General features: G+C 34.5%; 1 pseudogene across 1 annotated transcript; it reads right to left on the reverse strand.

Annotated features, from left to right (window-relative positions):
* Positions 1 to 1097: 1097 nt before the first annotated feature.
* Positions 1098 to 21980, reverse strand: LOC149575365 (purple acid phosphatase 8-like; annotated as a pseudogene). The gene is made up of 8 exons (XR_016360281.1): positions 21779 to 21980; positions 21363 to 21628; positions 3625 to 3781; positions 3345 to 3464; positions 2787 to 2914; positions 2521 to 2652; positions 2332 to 2399; positions 1098 to 1682 (listed from the first exon to the last, which is right to left on the reverse strand). The product of XR_016360281.1 is annotated as a purple acid phosphatase 8-like (transcript).
* Between the last annotated feature and the right edge of the window lie 1796 nt (positions 21981 to 23776).

The raw sequence follows: 23776 nt of genomic DNA on the forward strand, positions 1-23776 counted from the left end.
TCAAATAAAACATACCCCTAAAAGCACGAACCAATATTCACAAAAAAAAAAAAAAACCCTAACTTGAATACAAACCATCACTCTAAGCTTAGATTTTATATCATAAAAACAAATAAATACTAAATTGGACCATTGGAAAGAAAGAATTGCTTAAAAGATAAACATGAATAGTTTTGGCCAATCTTAACTAGCCTTTGCACCCACATGAACTGCACAAGATAGATTGAGTTCCATAGAAGGAGTTTTATAAAATAGAGTATTTTTAGGGAATATTTTAAAGCTAGCAGTCCCATGACTATGTTGTATATTTAAGTTAAAAATTTTAGCTCCAAAATTAAAGGAAATCTATGCATAAAAAACAAGTGCCACATTGTGGCATGTACTTGCCATCATAGTTATAATGTAGTTTTAATTATAACTAATAGAATAAATATGTAATTATAGTTAATATTTTATATGTTTTACTTTCTTCAATATAATAAATATAAGATTTGAAATAATAATAAATGATATCACATTGTTTTTACCATTCAAAGTTTTAATAATAGAAGTATTAGAGTATATAGTTGATATCGTTCATACAACTATGTTAATGAAATATATATATATATATATATATATATATATATATATATATATATATATATATATATGTTCATAGACTCACCTACTTACAAATTAATATTTCAACATAGAAGCAATATTAATATTTACTTTTGTTTTTACAAAATGATATTAAAGGATCTGTCTTTAAATGTTTTATTCCAAATTACACAAAAGAACTAGTAAAGGATATGTAGAGTTTTGTTAAAAGAAAAATATTAGCATACCGAAAAATAATCCGCTAAAAATGCAATATGGAGGAATTCCGAGAAAAGGGCTCCAATAAGACAAAACAAATGGAGCCAATCATATAATTTATATAGTTTATAAAATATATAATTAAATAATTAAACTTTAGAAAAAACCCTTATTTCAAAAATAATTATATGTCATTGGCTAAAACTAATTGAATTTTGGGCAAAGTGAATGCAATAGTATTTGCCTACGGCAAAAGTACAATAAGTTAAAAATTTAACTTTCCTCTATAACTATAGTTTAACCAAAAATGTAAAATTTAGATATTTGACAAGTAGGAAAAAACATTCCTAAGTTGGTAGGGCTATTTCAAGGCCCACCCCTTTTTCACCCGCTTCCTATAAATTAGGGGTTTCCACTTTTTAGGAGTGAATAATGGGGTAGCAATATATAATTTTGTTCATAAGACCATCCACTTCCTAAAAATAGAGCTTAAGCCCCCTCATAGAACCTCGCCCTTAAGCAGTACATATATTTCCTATGTTAAATATATAATCACAAAACAAATTAGTCTCCCCTCATAAATATTACATCTGTTCAATTGAAACGATTTATCCCATTTTCATCATGGAGGGAAAATATGTGATATAGGCTGGGACTAATGCTTCTGGGGCAAATGTTTGAGTTCACTTTTATACAAATCTAGATGATGTATGACGGTCCCTTCAATGTCATAGAATGCAGCCTGAATATTTGTTGGAGTAATTTGCAGTGACAGAAAACCTTGTCCATCATAGTACATCTCTAGCCCTTTCATGTTGGCACCATTATCTATTCCTCTCCATGACTTTGAACCTCCCCCACTGGTCAAAAATTGCAGGTCGCTGAGATTGAAAAGAACTTTGTTAGACTTTCAATTACATGGGTATAAAGAAAAACTCAAGAGAAAAAGCACCTTAGATCATACTGGTTTAAGTTGTGGATGATGAAAATGTGAATCGAATAAGATGGAAATAATGTAAGAAATAATGTAATATAAGATCTGAATTCAAGAAAATGTAAGATTATGAATCAATTAAGATGAAAACAATGATGAATCCGTTTTTGATCTTTTAACTCTCTTCTCATTTCGACTATAGATCTAAGAGTGTGATTCCGAATGTTCATGCAAAAAAAATTTCATACAATGAATTCAGAAACTACATTATTTCTATTGATGGATTGTAGAAATCTCTTCCCATTGAATGCATAAAAATGCAATACAAGATCTAAATTCAAATGTATTCAGAAACTACAATATCTCTATTGATGGATTGTAGAAATCTCTTCCCATTGAATGCATACAAATGCAATACAAGATCTAAATTCAAAAAAATATGATGTGAATAAAATAAACAGTACAACACAAGATCTAATTTCAAGAAAATATGAATCAAATAAGATAAAAATGATACAATACAAGATTTGAACTTTAAAACAATGAAAATGTATTCATCAAGTTTGTCTCTACAAAGATTAGTACAACTAGATTACCTTGTAAGACTTTTGATGTGTTCTAGACAGTGATCATGTCCATTGATGTATAGATCTACATTGTGTGTCTGAAACAAGGAAGAATGAATGTTATATGAGCTTCAAGCATATGGAAGAACAACTGTAAATGACATTTAACAGTTCAAGAAAAAATAGACTTTTATATCTAGTGAGAAAATGCTCTCATACTTCTAAAATTGGGAGGAGTTGTTGAAGGAGCTCTTCTGTGTCACCATGGTGACCAACGCTACGAATGGTGTGGTGGCCAATCACTATCTTCCATGTTGCATTTGATTCCTCCAATCCCTTTGCAAGCTCTTGCTCTTTGTTTATTTATTATAACCAGAGTTAGAATGAAAACAATGCAAAAGTGACAAGGTGAATTGTTAAAAGTTTACCCAAGAAATTCCAAGAGTTTATTGGAGCTATGAATGTTTGATTGGAAAGAATGTGACCTTCAATTGATGATTCACATAAGCTTCTTTAGGGACCATGCCTCACCAATCATAAGTGTGCTCATTAGGAATTTTCCAATATTTGGTCACAAATGGTGTTGTATCCACAAAAAAGAGATCCACTGCCCCTAACACAAATATATACAAATGGATTCTTGAGTCCTCTAAATCATTATATTATGCAACTCATTAAACTACAAAAGCATTGATTTATCACTTCTCTTCAAACTTAAATTACATGGAAGTCAATTGAGTTCTTGATTGAGATAATATATTTTCTAAAAATTGTTAAAGTGGGGTTGTGGATCTGTCAATGTTCTATACAACCACTCAACTTATAGCACATAAGAGGCGGTTAAGCCCTTGTCATGAATCCCGAGAAAATCACTGAACCAATTTTCAACAAAAAAATATCTATATAAAGATATTTCTTGATTGTGTTTGTACTATTAAATGATTATTACATTGAATTGTTTATCTCATTATTTCATATTAATAATAAAAAGATGTTTAGTAAGGGAGAGGGGAGGAAAAATAAAACAAAGAGAGAGAATGTACCCTCTGCGAAACTTCTTCTCAAAGTGAATGATCTCCTGCAATTCCAACGATAGTCGAGGCTTCTAAGGATTGGACTAAGTTGGGCCAAAACATTTCCTCTGTAATCATGGTTGCCTAGAACTGAAAAAAAGCATTGGCCCATCACTTCTCTTCAAACCTAAACCCCATCTCATTCTTAATGAGTTCCTTATTTCTATGTACAAAGTTTTCTACCAAAAATTTAGGAATAATATATTAATCAATTGTGGAAACATCATGTAAATAATGACTTCAAACATACTAGCATACCAAGGCTTTTGAAGGCTCTTGGCTGTATAAATGTCAGAAAATGACTCTCTAAAGCTTTTGTCTGCCACACCTGTGAGCCCATCTTCATAGAAGTTATCCCCAGTTGAAACTATGAACTCCACCTGAAGCTCCTCCCCTATTCTTCCCAGCTATTCATCATTCATGCATAACAACCACCACCAATGGAACATCACAAAGTCATTGAAACAGGACCTTTGACAAACTTCCCCTGATTTTGATGACATGGGTTGAGCATTATGATCTGAAATACGATTACATTCTATATTTTATCATTGGTTAATCTAAAACATTCGTTTTCTAACCTTTTTCTTTCTATTTTCTCATGATATATCATTAGCATATAGATCTTGAAATCAGTCTTAAAATGATACTGTAAATGACACAGATGGAAGGATTTTGTTTCAAAACTCAAAAGAAATCTTTCAAGAAACAGAAAGTTTGCAATCATCCATCGAAATGAAATCAAATTTACTACTAAAGAATCAAATAAAAGCATGCCCACATCTTCTTCTTTATTTTCAATTCAATGTAAAGGTACAGCTACCATGCTTGTATTATCTTCTTCGTTCTTGTTCATGATTAAACCATAACTCAACTACAAATTTAGAAACCATATGAAATAGAAACTCACTATCAAATAAAAATGGATTTTTTCTTAACACATAATTTCTTCTCAAGGTTTGGAATCCAACTCCAAGCCAAAGAAATGGGTTTTACCTATTCCATAAGAAAATCAAGGGGAAAGAACAAACATAAAAATTGTTCTCTCCAATGTAAAAAGAAGAAAAATCAACCATTGGTCACTGAAAACAACCATTTAGGGGATTCATCTCAAAAGAATATAGGAGAATAAATGCTCATAATATGCCAATAATATAACCAAAATCTGCTTCTTTCGGTATAAAACGTTATTTGCTTGGTAACGGTGATTCCTGCAAACTATTGTGTGTTTCACATTACACGAGATTCACATTGCTTGGCTGAAACAAATTCTAGCCGTTCGATTTGTTTTGCCAAAAACGAAGTCTTTTTCTGGTTAAATCTTACCTCAGGCAGGCTGGTACAAGAAATCAATTATACGGTACAAGAAGTCATTAGGTGGTGTTGCTACATGAATTAGGCCTATGTTCTTGTAGAATTTTGGTTTCCATGAGAGGGGAAAAGTTATGTGATTGGATGAAGTAGAATTCTGTGTAATAAAGTAGGAGTCTCTGCTTATTTTTCAGCTATTAATGTGCTTAAAAATAGGTATAATTTTTCTTCTTTTTTTTCCAAATTTTATTGATATTTGGAAATTTGTGTATAATTTTTGTTAACTTTTTTTAAAGATTTTAAAGAAGATTACCAATTCTAGTCTATGTTCTAATTATTATAAAATAGATTTTGTAAATTAAGTTTTATTGAACATTGTTTATAAGCTATTATTTTTGGAGAAAAAAGTTAGTCGTTAGATCGATTGTGCAAGTTTATTGATACGTGTGTGGTTATTGAGAGATTTGTGCAAAAGTATTGGATCAATTGTGCAATGTTGTGGTTGTCAAAGCAAGCATGTAATGGAGCACTAGGGAACGTGCTTCGAATAACACTTTACAATTACCACTTTTTGACCCTTACATGCATTGATTTGTCTTTACTACCTAGAAGCTAGAAAAATAGCTATTGATTTGTTAAGTCGCATATGAAGACAACAAAAAAACTATTAAAATTTGATGTAATGCGTTTAAGATATATGAGTGCACAAAGTATGCTACAATGGATACTTATACACTTTCCCTAGCTAATATTATTGTTGATTAAGTATTTCTAGTTGTTAAAGCAACTTATCACAAGAAATACTTGTTTTCTAAAAAAAATCAAAATTTAGGAATTAGATCTAGCTAATATAATTGTAGATTTAACCAAACTTGCAATATATTACACATCTTACTAAAACAAATTAGATACAATGCATCATTTATTTTTCATAAAAATATTTGTTGTGATCAAGAGTAGGGAAAACAAAACATAATATACCAATGATGTTGAATACACACCATTTTAATACATTTGATTTTGTTATGGATGAAATGGTATACACCCATTATATTTGGGAATCAAGCAAGAGAGGAATCCTTTCCCACAAAGTAGATCTGACAAGTACCAGTAAATGGAAAGGGCAAAAGTAGGAGACCTCAACTTTGTAGGTTCAAATGACCCCTTTTGTTGATTACCAAATGTGACCTAGATGTAATCTGTAATATCATGGGATATATATGAATTATATCTAGAAAAGGAAATATTGAGAATAATGATGGAATCATGAAGATATATGTTGGAAACAATCTCAAATAAGTGAATTACTACTGATCAAAAGCCCACAATGACTTGAATTCTTCTCCAAGCCCCCAGAAACTAATAAATCCAAATTGAATACCCGTCTTAACCTTGACTTTAACCCCAAGTAGAGGAAGACCTTGACCTTTCCTCTACTTGGGCATGAAACTAGCTCAAGAATCTATAAAGCTAGAATAGAATCCTAAATCTATAACAAAACTGACATAAAAATGTTAGGGTAAGAGACAATCTTGACCTCACCTTGATATGACATAACTCACAAGGAAATATATATTTGGAAAATGCTTTGAAAAGGGTACTCAGATTGGTGTTCAAAACTATCTTTCAAATTCTACAGATCTAAAAAATGTGTTTGTGTTGATAGCTATATAGAGGTTTGCCTTAGTCAACCCTACATTTTGGTGATTTCCACTTCCATGAATAATTGTCAAGGGTCTGTTTCGTTCATAGAAGTAGACTATGTTAGCATGAATGTTGATGATACTACACTGGGGGAGTATCCTAAGAATTGGAGAGTATTGACATATTACATTCATGATTGTGTTTGTCATTGATGTCAACATAGCAGTAAATTTGTGAAGACTGATAGAACAACAGATATAGATCTTAGTTGTGTGAACAATAATTTGATTATCTGGTGATGCTTGTTCATTGACGTATTCAATACAATGTCCTGATGTTAAGGTTCAATGTGCAATACCTGAGTTGAAGATGTACAGAAGATATCCCTGATTTACAAAGAGTAGTATAGAGACAAAGTACCTGAAAAATAGTTTTTGATGTTTGTATTATATCGTCTGACAAAGATATAATTTGGAGATGTACGGTCAGCCAGTGACTTAAGATAGTCTGATGGTGACGTCAGCGAATGCGCAAGCCCTAGTATCGCATGTGTAAGAAGTTATATAGACTGTGATCCGACAATGCTATTATAATTATGAATTAATTAATTATTTTATTATAATTAATTAGGAAAGCCTCAAGGCTGATTGAAGGAATTATTTTGAAGATATGGTATAAAGGAGAGATAATTTTATTGTTTGTAATGTAGAAGTGATCATTGTATTGAGTGAGAAGTGAAAAATGGAGCAAAGTTTTTGGTGAATGCAAGTAAGTGATCCAAGGGATTATTGGATGTGAGATTTGTAATCTGGTGACGAGATTAGAAGGAGTAGAATTTTGGTTGATAGGACAGAGACAGAGGAAGGAGCAATACTATTCATTTCTATTATTTTGCAAGGAATAATACATAAATCATTTGGACAATGGGTTCATTGGTCTTGCCTTGAAGCTATTTGGATAGTGAGTCCATCTATCTTCCACAACACCTAACAGGGTTCGCACAACTCCTAACAAAGTTGGAATCTCCTAATAGGGATTCAAAGTTTTTTAACAAGGACTGATATGTACTAAATTTTGTTATAGATTCCTAACAGGGTCCATCATCTAACAAGGAATATTTATATTAGTACATCATCTTGTGGGTACCATCCCCATCGAGGCTTTCCCTTTGATCAAAGGTTTCCCTAGTAAACATATCTGGTGTTATTGTGTATGAGTATCTTGTTGTGGTTTCTAATTATATTGCTCATATGGTTAACATTTAATAAGGTTGATAAGAGTGATATTAGTTGGATAACTGATTTAGCCTGCCATCTCTCAGTTATATTGGTGGACTATATATTCTAATAGACTAGAATTGACATTTGCCTATTCCAGTTTTGATTTTTTTTGCATTTGTGTCAAGAATGGAAAAATAGAATTAAAATTCCAGAAGTCTAATTTTACCTCAAAATCATATTACTACTCTTCCATCTACATACCTGAAATCGAAAATTCTATCCGGGTTACATTTTTTTGAGGAGTGTAAAAATTTATATGCTACTATGTTTTTTGAAGATCACCCATAACTACAACATTGTTTACCTAATTTTAAATTTTTTTTAATAGCATTTCTCATTTTCAGGGTTCGAGCTTTGCTCTTTCTCTATGTGTTTGGCCTTCTCTCTTGCTCTGTATGTTTAGATTTTTCTTGTGAATCAGGGATAGTTTTAATGTTTGGAGAAGCAACAAGGTTGCATGATACTTAGAATCTGTAAACTATGTGCATCTTGAGAAACTCATTTTTCTACTATAATATTTTGTTAAATTTTTTTCCATATGGTTTTGAGCAGTTCAATGAAGACAGACCTATGTTCTTTTAAATCAAGTGCCATGTTTGTTTTTCCTTTTATTTTCCCTATTCCTCTCTTTCTTCCTTCCATGTGTGGGTGAAAAATCACCATTTAGGATTTATCCTCCACTATACGATTGATCTATGATTTTTCCATGATTTGGTTTGGAAGAGGTTGGATGGGGAGTTCTTTTCTCAATTTCTTGAGTCACACTTGCACATCTCACCTTCTTAGGGTTTGGGCACATGTCATGTGCTGGAAATCTTTTCTTCATGTCTTCTATCATGTGTTGGTTTACTAGTTTGTTGAGTTTTTCATTTTTTTGGTGTTTTTATTTTAGGAAAATATTTTGGCATATTTGTTTTATTCTATAGTAGATATTGTGGATTGTTCTTAAAATCCATTCCAATGGATGTATATAGATATGGTGATAGTTTCTATACCGGGCTTTTAAATTAAGCTCTAGTATCAAATACCAATTTCAATTTGAGGAACCAAACACATAAAATGTATCTTCCCACTTATCTTCCAAGTGATCCAAAGGATGCTACTCAAAACCCAAAAATCATCTTACAATAACTTAATTTTCTATTATGATGGATAACTTATGATGTTATGTAGATCATGATAGATTATACTTTGCATGGTGGATGTTTATATGGTACACATTATGAGAATGCATGTGCACATACCTTATAACATTTTTGAGTATTACACATGGTGAACATTATGCAAATTGATGTTCTAGAAGCCATTACACATAGTACTTGGTGAATATCATGCGACTTGATGTTCAGGAGGCCATTACTCACAATACTTGGTGAATATCTTGCATCTCAACATTCTAGAAGGCCATTACTCAAAGAGTATTTGGTTAATATCACGTGTTGATATTCTAGAAGATCAATACTCTTGATATCTGATCATGTGATATCAAACATTATTTGAGTACTTGATGAATATCATGTGTTGATATTTTGGAAGACCAATACTCATGATATCAGATATGATATCAATCATTATTTTTAGTATTTGGTGAATATCATGTGTTGATATTCTGGAAGACATTCAATACTCATGACATCAAATGTGATATCTAAATGTTACTTAGAGTATTTGGTGAATATCATGTGTTAATATTCTAGAAGACCAATACTCATGATATCAAAATGGTGCTAATCTTTTGATCAAAGATATCCTTAAAATTTACCATTCCTAATATTATCAATGGTGTAATAAACTCATCAGACTTAACTAAAGTTATTTATATATGCAATATGTGTGTGTGGGAGTGGGGGGAGGGGCATGCCAATCTTACAATAACTTAATTTTCTATTATGATGGATAGCTTATGATGTCTATGCAGATCATGATAGATTATACTTTGCATGGTGGATGTTTATATGGTACACATTATGAGAATGCATGTGCACATACCTTATAAACATTTTGAGTGTTACACATGGTGAATGTTATGCAAATTGATGTTTTGGAGGCCATTACACATAGTACTTGGTGAATATGTGACTTGATGTTCAAGACCCATTACTCATAGTACTTGGTGAATATCTTGCATCTCGACATTCTGGAAGGCCATTTCTCAAAGAGTATTTGGTGAATATCATGTGCTGATATTCTAGAAGATCAATACTCATGATATCCAATCATGTGGTATCAAGCATTATTTGAGTACTTGATGAATATCATGTGTTGATATTTTGAAAGACAAATACTCATGATATCAGATATGATATCAATCATTATTTGAGTACTTGGTGAATATCATGTGTTGATATTTTGGAAGACCAATACTCATGATATCAAATGTGATATCTAAATGTTACTTAGAGTATTTTTTAAATATCATGTGTTAATATTTTGGAAGACCAATACTCATGATATCAAAAAGGTGGATATCTTTTGATCAAAGATATCCTTAAAATTTACCATTCCTAATATTACCAATGGTGTAATAAACTCATGAGACTAAATTGAAGTTATATATATGTGATATATATGTTTGTGTGTGAGGTTTTGGGGGGGGGGTACGGGATCATGGTGGGCCAAAAATTGATGATTTGAAAAAAAAAAAAAAAAAAACTAGTCTAAAAACATCCAAAAGCAATTCAAAAATTGCTTTGCTCGAGTCTTGTAGTTCTTGCTCACATGTTCAGTCTTGTGACAAAAAAAAAGCTTCAATTCAACCATTTCTTGTAATTGCTCTAGTGTGTTCTTATGCAATTTTCTAGAATGTGACCATATTCTCCACAATAATGACAACTATATCATGTGTTATAATCCCAATTGTAGGAGTTAAATTTCTTTGGTGCATTTTCTTGCCTTTTTGGTGTCCAGTCAGATTTTGCCTTTGATTTTCACTCTTGTGCTCTATGTCCATAATTTTGACAATTGTAGCAATGTGCCTCAAATCTAGGTGCAATAGGTGTATAACTAACCTTTTATCTGAATTCATGTGCTTGGTGACCTTGTTTCTTGAAATTAAAACAATTACTAGTGCAAACTTGGGCTTAGGATTTTGCTTACCAATCTTGCTTCTGCAAATGTTTGTTGTGTGTCTAGGTTTTCCATAATGATAACATGTAGGCTTTCCTTTTGGTTTTACATTTCTACGCTCTCTACTCTTGGATGATTCTCCTTCCTCATTAGATGAAGAGTGCTTGATATGTCCTAAACTATAGGTGTCACTAGATGACCTTGGTGATCTCATCAATTCTTCAAAGTATCTTATAGATTCACTAGGTTTATTCATCCTTTCTAGTAGTCCCTTCTTAGATCTTAACCCATTCCTCAGATTTGCAATCTCTATGTCCTTTTTCTTTAACTCTTGATTAGCAAGTAGCAATTGATTTATCATGTCCAGCTGATTGTTTGTAAGCTTCTACACATTAGATGTCCTTTCTTCAAGTCTTGTAGCCATTTGTCTTTTGTCTTCTTTTTCCATGAATTTGTCTTCTTCAGTTTTCTATTTCTATTTGGTCACTTCATTTAGCCTTAGTGATTGGATTTCATGTTCTCTCTTTAATCCCCTAACTTCTTCATGTAGAATATTGTCCTTCTCTAACTTAGATCTGCAATAGCTACATCACTTTCACTAGAATTTCCATTGTCAAATATTCTTTTACTATCCACTTCTTGATAGAGTGTGTCATTTTGTTGAATAGCCATCTCTCTCCTTTTTTTTAAGGACTTCTTCAATTCCTCTCTTGCTACTTCAAGTTGCTATAGTATGATTTGGATGTCAATCATCTAATTTTTAATAGTCTTTCCCAATTTATAAGCCTCCATCTCCAAGATCTCAACTCTCAATTGGTTAAACTTCTTCTAAGAGAACAAATCTTTGATACCAATTGTTGGAAATTTATTTGAAAAGTGAGATACTTGGGGGGTGAATCATGATTAGTTAAAATTTTATCCTTCAAAACAAATAAAAATTGAAATATATTCACCACTTAATCCATCTCATATCTAGATCATGAATAACATAACCTTAAACTTGAAATGATGAAATAAATGTAACTATACATAATATCCATAAGCTTAAAAGTAAACACATAACACAAAATATTTTGGTTACCCAGAAACCCTCCAAGGTGAAGCTAAAACTGGGGTGGGGATTACACCCATAAATCTTCACTACTATAGTAACAAAGTATTCCTATTAGGGCTACAAATGTGATAACTTTTGATGATCTACCCTATGAGGGGTTTGCCATGTTAAAAGCTTTACAAGACTGTTAGGTATACCTTGATTAAAGGATTTAAAACTTACAATGAAGTAAGAAGTCTATTAAGATATTTACTTAGGATTATTAGGATCACTTTGTCAAGATATTTTCTTTGATTCATTTATAATTAAAATATATTAGTACCTTTTCCTTTCGATTGTACTCATAATGTTAATTATGGATCTTCTCTTTCCATTGATTGTTCTTGCAAGAAGGAAATAGAATCCATCCCATGCCATTATTGATAGGGAGCTACTGATAGCCCATTAGAAGAAGCACTATATTCTAATGGGTGGGCTTTTTGCAATGAACAAGGTTTGTCCAGCAACATGATGGGGCTTGACCAAAGGGAGAGGACCGTGATCTAATCTCCTATCTAATATATATTTTCTCATCTCTTCACTACTTCACTTAGTCATTATACTCTATTACTTCAAAACTTCACTTGCAACCTTCATAATACAATTCCTTCACATATGCATTCAAAACACTTCACATCATTATAGAATAGGGGTTGGATCTACTCTAGAATTGATATCTGTAGAGTCTTCTAGATTATAATCAACGATATGGGTGCTTCCCTTTTTGTCTCTTAATCTAATTGGCTTACTTTCCTTCATAGGGATTAGTGATCCATGCTAGAAGTGAGTAGAAAAATCTTTAAAAAACTTTGCAATCATTAAACGGTTTTTTATGTTGGCCCAAAATGGTTTACCTCATATTTTGTGTCATTCCAAACATTCTTGGTCAGACTATGTTACTTGACACATACAATTTTTGATGCTTGGTCATAACTATTCTACCCGTTGATGCTCAGCCTCAACTACCTCAGCTCCTTCTGTATGACTCGACATCAACTCACTTTTCTTTACTCAGCATTCATTACATGACTTCTATAGGGATAATTAGTGACCATAGAATTTCTTGACTCCTATAGGGCTTGACATATAGAAATATACCAAATATATATAACTCGACCTATATATAATGTCTCGGTTGTAGTGATGAAGGACTAACTCTGCTTTCTATATGAGTAAGTGTTGGACACTAATAGAGAACAAAACTAAAGAAATCAATAGAAATATATTTGTTGGTTAACAATTTGTCTTCCTTGATATTTTGGTTTATACCTTGACTCTTAAGCCGTCCAATAGTTTATGAAAAATAAAGAAGTTAACAACAGAATGGGTCAATGTAGTAACCTATCAAAGACCCTTGAATTGAAAGGTACAAATCCCTTATGAATGCAAGATATGCAATGAATTTTTTTTTCAAGTTTTTGGGGGGTATGCTCTTAACAAGAGAGCAAAAGAGGCAAAAACCAAGTTGCTTAAAACTTTAAATAACCTAGGCAAAAGAAGGGGGGATTAACTCACAATATGCAATCTATTCAAACTTACAATGCAATGAATGGAAACATGCATAACCAGCTACAACAACAAGAAGAAAGGAAGAGATGGAAAAAAAAGTAATTCTTGGATTACACAATTAGCTGATGTTTTGACAATACCCAGATTTTATCCCTCGGCTACTCCACACAACACTTTTCATCTTCCTTATGCAATAAACTATACTAAACACACAAACTACAATGTACAATATAGAGAACAAACAAGATGCTTATGCTGAAGAAAGTAAGACATACAATCTATTGAGTGATGGAAAAAAAATTGAGTTCATTCACATTCATTCAAATTTCAACATTAGCACATTCATTCCATATACTATACTTTAAACTAGATGAACAACAAAACTTAAAATGAACTCAGATTCACACACAATAGTCCCAGCTACAAGTGTTTTCTCAAAGTAAATTTTGCCAATCTTATTAACTTCATAAAAGGTTACATTTATAGGCCTTTTCAAAATGGCCGCTTACATTGGTGATTTTCTTCACAGAGCATCTCTAAACATAAAGACTAAAAATAGGATAAGCTTGAATAATTTTCCATTACAGAGACTGAAAAATGCCAAGAATAGCTAAACTTAGGAAAGAGAAGAAGTAGAATGGAAGATGTCTAGAAAAGTATTAGAATCATCATGCCTTTTTAGAAGTAATTGATTTGGATCTATAAGATTTCATGGATTCAATTACTTTGTTTAACTCTTTGATATTTGGAATGATGATATTGTTGGCTTGGACCATCTAGTAGTGATGCATCTTTGTCAGCTCATCTATTCTAGCCACCCTTGACTGAAATTTCTCCATTTCTCTCCTTATGATCGCATCCACTGCTGAGAGCTCCTAAATATTGGAAACTTGGACGTTGAGTGGGTCAATGACTTCATCAATAAATGCCGAGAACTTTGATTTCATTCTCTCAATGTCCACAAGCTTACCATTAATGGACACAAAGGACTCTATGTGTAAGATCTTCAACTATTGAAACAACTTTTCAATGACCTTTTCAACCAGGTTGTGTGCATCCTTGAGCTCATTTGTAGATCTCATGGATATTTCTAAAACAAACTCCAAGGATTGCTTCTAATGAAATAGTGACTCCTTTCTATTCTTCAAAATCCCATGAGCAATGACCACATTTGTCTTCATGTCTGTTACTTCCTGTAGAAGGGCCAATTTCTCTATCAACTTGTTTGCTACATTTTGTATGGTTTTCTAATGATTTGAAGCCGCTTCCCTGAGCTTATGAGCATCCAATACTAGGCTTCCCAAGTTTTCAACTAGTAGGGGACCTTGAGCCTTCATCTAATCTACCCATGCTCAACCTACCTTCTTGAATTACCTTTCTTGTTGCAACTTTAGTAATAAGTTCTTGTTCTCCTCTACATTCAGGTAAAATTGACTTAAAGAAGTGCTCCTAAGTGAAGACCTTATGTATTCCACTAACTCTCTATTCAAGGCCTTCAATATCTCCTTCTCTGCTCTAAGCTCTTCCAGCTTGTCCTCAATTTTCTCATTAGTAGATTTCCACATGTTCACCATGGAGTCATGAAATGGGACACCAAGATCCATTGTCCTGATCTAGAAATTATCCTTTGAGAGCTCATGAAATTTACTTTCTTTCTATGGCTGAACAATCTCAACTAGCATATGACCTATCATTGAATCCGTAGCCAGTGTGGTAATTCTCTTCTACTTATTTGTCTTCTTGGATGGCTGAGAGGAGGTGACTTGAGTGATCAAGTCCTTTGATGAGGCTACATCCTCATATTTCCTCTTCTTCCTATCAATGGTCTCTTCAAGCCATGACTCTGTAGAGAGCACACTGATAGAGGATTGCAATGCAGTGGGGTCAAATAGCTTCCTTGGGATGAATGGAGTTGGCTTGCTCTGAGAAGCAACAGAGAAGGAAACTACCTTAGTTACTGAAAGGGCTAAAGTATCCCCTTGTTGAGATGCATCTTGGTCTTGGCCATCCATGGGGTTAGTTTCACCATCCAAATTGATGACTTAAATAGGTGAAGATGGCTTGGCCACTAATTTTCCTTATTCTTTCCCCTTATCCCTATCATCCTCCTTCTCCCTTGTCTTCCCGATGTTTGGAAGAGGGCTAGCTCCACAGGTAGAAGTGAGTGGCACATTTTTTTTTGGAGGCTGGTCTCCACCTTGGCCAATGGACTATAATGGCCTTGCAAATTTTGATGTAGTAGCTATGGTGGTTTTTGCTACAATTGACTGGGTAGCTCCAGCTGATAGTCCACTAGTAGAACCAGTATTTTCGGTCCTCTTTTTCCTTTCTTAGGTCCACTCCACCCATTTGTTTGTTCTCTTGATTATCCCTTGCATAAGAACCTCCATTGTGTTAATGACTGGATCTACAGGTAGGGTACAAAAAATTAGGGTACCTTTGATCTTGTCATAAGATGTGGGGGTGCATGTAGGCTCCATCATCTGCAAGGTTAGAAACATCAACATAATCGTTATATAATTTAATTTCATCAATGGTTAGCCATGACCAAAATCTCTCCCAAGTTTGGTACTTGTTGAGACACTTGGACCATAAATCTTTAATACCTGGAACATGCCTATAGGCATATCCCAACATCAAATGATCCCTTACAAAGTTAACCAGATCATATTGAGGCTTGAGCACCTCATATTCTAACAACTTAATTTTTCTCTCAAATCTCGTTACCAAATTTTGAGCATCTAATTTGGAGGCACATGAATACAGGCCAACTACTATAGGTAAGGGAATCCTGACTATCTTCTTCGCATTAGAACACAAGGTGTTCACTTCAAGGATCTGTCGATACAGTTTGACTAGAACTATCTTGTACTCTGGATATTTGGGTAACTTTTTAGGAAAGCCATCATAAGCTCCTATGCATAACTAGGAGAAGCTTGGAAACTAGATAAATGAGCATCTAAATTGGCTTCTGGCCAAAATAGCCTCTGATGAGAATCTCCTTTTAGGGCATCCTTACAATTCTTGGCATAGCCTCATTGTGAAAGTATCATTGACAACTATGTACTCCTCATAGCTTCTTTGCAGCTCTAAATGTGGGTAAAATTCATAAACTTTGGTGCGCTCATCATAATTTGGGATGCTAGGGAGGTCAGGCCACAATTGGTGATTGCCAAAGCATAGATCAAATAAGAGGACATGTAGAATTACTTGAATCCTTTGGCCAAATTCAACCATGAGGTGAGCTCATCATAGATTATTTGTGCCCAATCGATCTACATATCTTCAACACATTGTGCTTGTACTAGGAAGAAATGGTGCTCGATGAAATCCCAAATCTCCTCTTTTCCTTTCAGTCTGAGGAGGAATACAAGGATATCCACAATCTCTTCTTTCAAATTTGTGCCAAAAAGGGTATTTGGCATTTTTCTCTTCTTTGAGCGAGCAATCTGGAACCATGTCCTCTACATGTGTTCCTGTTTAAGGGTCTTCTTCTTGTTGAAAATGGATGCAAAAGACCCAAAATTGACATCACAATGCTGATCCTTCATGGGAATGCCAAATGTGAACAAGATCAATTCCTTGTTGATTGATATGAGAATAGACTGGTCAGGAAACAAAATCTACTTTATTTTCAGGTTTAAATAGCTTGTGCACTTCATCCTTCCACTTTTTGCCTAAATATTTTAGCACTACATCTCCTTTATGTTAGGGTCACATTTTCATCACTAACTTTTTTGAAAGTATCTTTCAAGCATCTCCGAGGAATATTTGCACTATAGAGTAACTTGGATTTCTATTCTCAAAGGCCCCAGAGAAGTAGTCATTTTCATTGGGCCTTGGGGTAGAAAACTCCTTTCTTAGCAACATTTCCTAGACTAAAGCACAACAAACAACACTTTATTCCTTTACTTTAATCTGATGGCTTTCAAACTAGATCTCAAACATTCCTTATTGATTACAAGCCCATAAATGGTTCATTCAACCTCCTTCTCACACTATTTGATCATTGGGACTGAGATTTGGCTCCAATTTATACAACATCAAAAGTAGAACAAAACCAACTTCGCTTTCATGAGTATGCAATAGAAAACCCATATACCCATGTTCCTTCGTAGTACTTGATATTATCTCCACAAATTTGAATGAGATTCATTCTAGCTTTGATCCATAGCTTCATAAACCTTTTTTTATCATGAAATAATCATTTTCTTAGCTTGTTGATCACTATCATGGCTTCACCCTTTGGATTTGCACTTGATGTAGTTTGCTCAAGTGGAAAATCAACTCAAAAGCTCAGAATCCATGGGACATGGAATGTTAGAGAAAGATAGAAGATAATGAAGTGTGGAAAAGATTACTTCTCAATGAGAGGATTCCAAAACACACCCAAACCATAGCTAGATCACCTAGACCCCACTTGCACCAGAAAAATAGGAAACCCACATAGATGGTGAGTAAAGGTATTGCAAAGGGAGACTTAGAAAAAAAATAAAGTAGAGCACTCAGGAAAGCTGAGAATTAAGTGACCTAACAAATACTTAGACATCATATCTTGGACACACACTCACTTTCATACTAATGACTTCAAGAAGTTTAAAAGGGTAAGATTAAAACTTTGCAATAGCTAGCTTTGGATGGGGACCTAGGCATTGCAAATGTATGAGAAAGGACCAAAAATCTCTAGTTTCATAGAGCTAGAATGACAAACTATAATGGGAAACTAAACTAAGCACACAACAAAAAGGAAAATTAACCTAGGAAAGTAGGAAAACAAAGCAAGGAAAGATGCAAAGAAACCTACTTAGACTAACACTAACTGCAGGTGTTACCTACTTTCAATTATGAATTTGACACAACTTTAGATCCTGTCCATTGTAGGAAAATGGTAGAATCTCTCTAGAAGGATATGCCATAACAAAAGAGTTGTCGAGTTGTTCTGGTTTGCTTGCATAATCTTGAAAGGGCCCTTCCATAGGGAGTCAAACTTGTGATGCATACATTTGGGCTCATGCCTTCTATCCCATATTAGGACCAGGTTTCCCTCCATAAACTTCCTTGGTCTAGCCTTCTTATCGAAGAATGTCTTCACATTCTTCTTATGTTCTGTAATATAATCAACCATCCTTTCACATTCTTCTTCCAACTTAGTTAGGTACATAATGCACTTCTCTAATCCATCTTGGAAAATGGATCCTTGATCACTTGCTATAGTTTATAGATGGATAGATCTAATGAGAGAGGAATGATAGATTCAACTCTATATACCAGCTCAAATGAAGAAATCCTAATTACCTTCTTAGGTGTTACTCTGTCTACCTAGAGCGTATCGTGCAATTCATTGTGCTAGTTTTTCTTGTTCTTAGAGACCAAATTCTTCATGATATTGATCAATTTTTTATTACTTGATTATGATTGACCATTTTCTTAAAGGAAATAGTAAGATGAATGACTCAGATGTATGCTATTGTTGTAGTAGAATTCTATAAGAATTGTAGAAGAAAAGTAGGAGGCACTGTCCATGACAAGATTTATTGGTACCCTAAACCTTATGAAAATATTCTTCTTGATGAACTCACAGATGACCTTAGAAGTAGTCTACTTAGTTGGCTTAGCCTCCACCCATTTGGTGAAGTAGTCCATAGTAGTGATGACATACAAATGACCAATAGATGAGGGCGAACTAATTGGTCTAATGAAATCAATTCCTCATTGCTAAAAGGGGCCTTCAATTACAACTAGCTTTAGGGGCAGAGCAGCTAATTGAGGCTTGCTAGGGAACATCCTACACTTGTCACACTTGGCCACCAACTTATAAGTTTCCTTGAACATGCTAGGCTAGTAATAGCATTGCTTCAAAATCTTGTATGTTGTAATTGTTGATGAAAAATGCGCACCACAAGCCTCATTGTAGAAACTATGAAGCAACCTCTCTTGTTGAGGTTTATCCACACATCTCAGGAAGGTTCCATTTATTTCTCTTTTGTATTGTTGGTCATCATATATGAAATACTTAGCTGATTTGATTTTGAGGTCTCTTTTCTACTTGTATGTCAATCTGCCAGGGAAGTCTCTGTAAGTTAGAAAATAGGAAATGTTTGAGAACTAGGGATCTTGAAGATTGACCATTAGTGCCCTTGAAGATTCATCTTCTTGGTTCAAGTCTTGATTTTCTACAATCATCTTGCATAAGCCATTCCTACGCACCAATTTTGTTGGCTTTGGTTCAATGCCATACTCTTGAACCTTTACTATCCATGCACCTCTAGTGTTGCAACTTATCTCTTGTTGGGTCAATATGCTTTTGATAGCTGAATCAGGTACAAACACAATATAATGAGAGTATAATTCGTAGCATCTAATTTTTTTGAGTGCTCTTACCATTGCATTGGTGTGATTTTCCATTTGAGAGTATCTCAACTCATGCTCCTTAAGGAGGGTACCCATGAAAGGAATGGGTGCTTGGATACCTTCCTTGTTCTCTTGCATGAGTATTGCAAATAGCATATGAGCTAAGGCATAAGAGTACAATATGAACTCCTTGGTGTAATCTAGATGGACCAATATGGGTGCTTTGGCTATGGCATCTTTAGTTTGATTGAAAGCCTTTCTTCTAGAATCATTCAATTTGAAACTTTGACTCCCTTTCATCATATCAAAAATGCACTTGGTGATTTCAAAAAAATTAGGGACAAAGCATCTCAGAAAGTTCACCTATCCAAAGAATAATTTGACTCCAGATTTGCTTCCCAAAAAAATTAGCTGCTAGATGACTCTAACACGTTTTGAGTCAATCCTGATGCCTTCCTAAGAAATTATGTGACCCAGAAGTTTTCCTTTTGTGACACAAAAGACTGATTTCTTGGGATTGAGTAAAATCCCACGCTCCCTGCATCTTTTCAACACTTTCTCCAAGTTCTCTTTCCTTGGAAAAGACAGTTAGATCATCCGGGTAGATAACAATGATCTTATCCTTTAGATCAGCGAAGGAGGAATTCATAGCCCTTTGAAAGGTGGTGCCAACATTAATGAGCCCAAAGGATGTTCTGTTATATGCAAACATTCCCCAAGGAGTGGTGAATTCAGTCTTGAACTGATCTTCCAAATTTACCGCAATTTGGTTAAAACCCAAAAAATCCATCTAGCATGGACATCATTATGGAGCTGACCATTGTTTGCAATAGATGGTCCATATTGGGCATGGCATAATTGTCCTTTAGAGATGCCTAGTTCAAATTCCTAAAATCCACTCAAATTTCCTCACTATTTTTTGAGACTAAGAAAATGTTGGCTATCCATGTCAAATGATGTATGGGGTAGATAATTATAGCTTCCAACATCTTGTGTGAACTTCCCTAAAGTTGGCATCTGAGATCATAGGGTTATAGTTACGTTGCTTTTTCCTAAAGGGAGTGGCTTTAGGCTTGAGGGGAATTTTGTGCTTGAATTTACCATTCCTAAAGGTTTTTAGGTTTTCATATCCCCAAGAAAATACATCTTGGTATTCTGTCAATAATCCTTTTTCTTTTTTCGTTTCTTCCTTTGAGCAACTACTACTGAAATTAACCAGCTTGGTTTATATTTGGTGCCAATATTCATCCCTTCATATTCTCTAGAAGTTCCACCTTTTCTTCCCCTCTCCCTTCTAATAAATGCATCATGCCTATCAAAATAGTTTCTCAAGGGAAATAAGATGTCGATGGATCTTGTTACCTTTGAGTTGTTCATCTCCAAGCTCTAACTCTTTCTTGGCATCTAGGGAGAAATCTTTGCATGTATTTTTGCTCCCTTCAAAGTATTGGTCACTAAAAGGTTCAGATCCTTCCAAGAAAGACTAGATGTTCTTATCATCATTGAACACTTTCCATTTCTCAATGTTGTCAGGAACGTTCATCCTGAACAAGACTTCATCCTTGTATTGATTATCTATGAAATTCAGAGGGGAAGTAGTAGCAAGGATGACATGGCTAACAAGTTCACCCTTGCATTCTATTCCATTGAAACAACTTGAATTGAGAAGGCATCCCAGTGCTGAATCTCATCCTAGACCCTATTTTTGTAATTCTTGAGCCTTGCATTCTTTACAGTAAATTGAGCTCGAACTTGCTTCACTATAAGCTTCACATCTCCTTGAGGTCTTAAGACTTTCACTCCTCTCTTCTTTGCAACAATGATACCTAACAAAAAGGCTTCATACTTTGCTGTATTATTGGAGTTTTTGAATTGTAGCTTGCATGCAAGCTGAGTTACACCTCCATTTGGGGACACAAGCACTACAATAGCTATGGACCCAATAGTAGCACAACTTCCATCAAACTCCAGGGTCCAAATCTTTAGGTCACTCAAAGGTTCTAGATATTTCTTAGAACATTTAAAGTTAGAGAACATCATGTAGTTTCTAAACTCCATCTCTTGATATAGAATCTGTGCCTTATGGTCATCAGATTTCAAGACCATAAACTTGTCCTATTCCTTAGGTTCCAAAATGATCTTTTTGTTACCCATAAGAATTATGGCATGAGACCAATCCATCTTGATCTCCCATCCCATATCTCTGTAGAAGCTTCTACTCAGAAGCATACTGTAGCTGGTCGAAATATCTGCTACCAGGATGGTTAGCTTCATTCTTTTTGTAGGGTGAGCAGCCAATGCTACTTGTGCATCTTTCACTTGACCTATTAGAGGGACCTGCTTTGAATCCATGGAATAGAAATGTCCAAAGGTTTTGGTATGGGTCAAGCCAAGGGCATGAGCAACTGAAGAGGGCATGACATTATCAAAGGCTCTAGAATCAATAATGTAGTTACTAAGCTTATGGCCATTTACGTCTAAGGACACATAGAATGGGTTCAACTTCTAACTAAGGGAGGTAGCCAAAACTAATGCTTCTCCCTCTTTGAAGAACATAGGAAAAAATAGCCTCTTCATTAGCTAGTGGGCCACTATCCAATTGAGGCTGGTCATTGCTAATGGTATAGTTGACATTAGACTGAGTTATGGCATTAACAATTCTTTTACAATAATCTACTAGCTTTTACAATTCGGTAGGATGAGTCTTGAGATTATCAAGCAGAGATACTTGGATATGAGCATCCTTACAATATTGTATTATGTGAAATGAGGATCGAGGCTTACCATTTGGATTGAACCTTGACTACTCTTTTCTCCAGGATGAGGAAATGGATTCTCCAACTATAGTTGGTGAAAGGATAGTGAATGTGTTCTAGGAAGGAATAAAGTTCACCTAATTCTTCTCTCTCTAACTTCTCATAGCCATAGTCATTTGAATTTCATCTACAGTGGTGAAACAATCACCTCCAACCTTTGAATTTGATTCATACTCCAAAAAGAATATTCCAGAGTCACCATGAGGAGTAGAATCATCTTTACTTTTGGGGTACTCGATGGTTAGCTCATTAGTAGTAGTGAGATGCTTATATCTGTTCATTTTTGGGTAGGAATCAGCATTGTGATTCACTTGTAGATGAAAATTCACATATTTTTCTTCATGGGAGGTGCCTCAATAGCAAGCTTTTGTTGAGCAGATGACAATTGCAATGGTCTACCTTCGTGTTGCCTTTGAGGAATCTCTTGATATGGTTGCTAGAGTGAAGAGCTAGGTTTTCCCATTTGTCTCTTCATGGAAATAATTTCATTAGAGAGCTTCCAAAGAATAGCCTCAATATTGTTAGTTACACTAGGGGCAGAGTTTGTAGATGCTCCACTCTGAATCTCTCTTTTCCATTTCTCAGCTATTATCAAATCATCCTCCAATTTGACTGTCAAGGTCTAAGTAGCCAACAAATTAGCCATATGTGCATGTCTGATTTGAAAGCCTATGTTAGGGGGCATGGAGTTGATGAAGAACATCTTCTAGTTATCAGTAGTAGGCCTGCTTGCAAAAGGGATCCTATTGACTAACTTATTGAATTTAGCAATGAAGTCCCTCATAGGAACACTAGGTTCCTTCTTTATCTGGGTAAGTTGAGTCAAGAGAGTATGCTCATCCTCTGTACTCTTATAGAGTGCTTCAAATCAGTTCCACATGTCATACTAGGTTTTGATATATCCTACTAGGAGGTGCTAAAACTAGTTAGCTACATTATCAACCAAGGTTTCCACAAACATCCTCACTGCTACATCTTCATGTTGAGGACAAATGACACTACATGCTGCAAAGAAAGCTACAATGTTCTCATAAGTAGAGAACTTCCCATCACCACTGAACTTGGGAAAATTCTTTCAAGAAGCTCTAGGGAGATCATTGTTGGTAGCAAGATGGAAAGGGTCAATAACATTACCCTAGGGAATGACCATTGAGGTAGGGAGGATTATTGGTATAGCTTGAAAAGTGACAAAAATAGGGGTAACTACTCCATAACGAGTGAGGGCGTTGCACAATAGTGGGATTTGAGTGCAAAAAATAGGAGGAGAAGATGACAGTCTATGTATCCAAGAAATAGGGTGAGGTGGCAGAAAAAGAGCACCATAGATACCTT

Source organism: Cupressus sempervirens, chromosome 2, assembly GCF_028749045.1.
Source record: "Cupressus sempervirens isolate cs-2001-9-10 chromosome 2, ASM2874904v1, whole genome shotgun sequence".
Taxonomy (NCBI): Eukaryota; Viridiplantae; Streptophyta; class Pinopsida; order Cupressales; family Cupressaceae; genus Cupressus; species Cupressus sempervirens.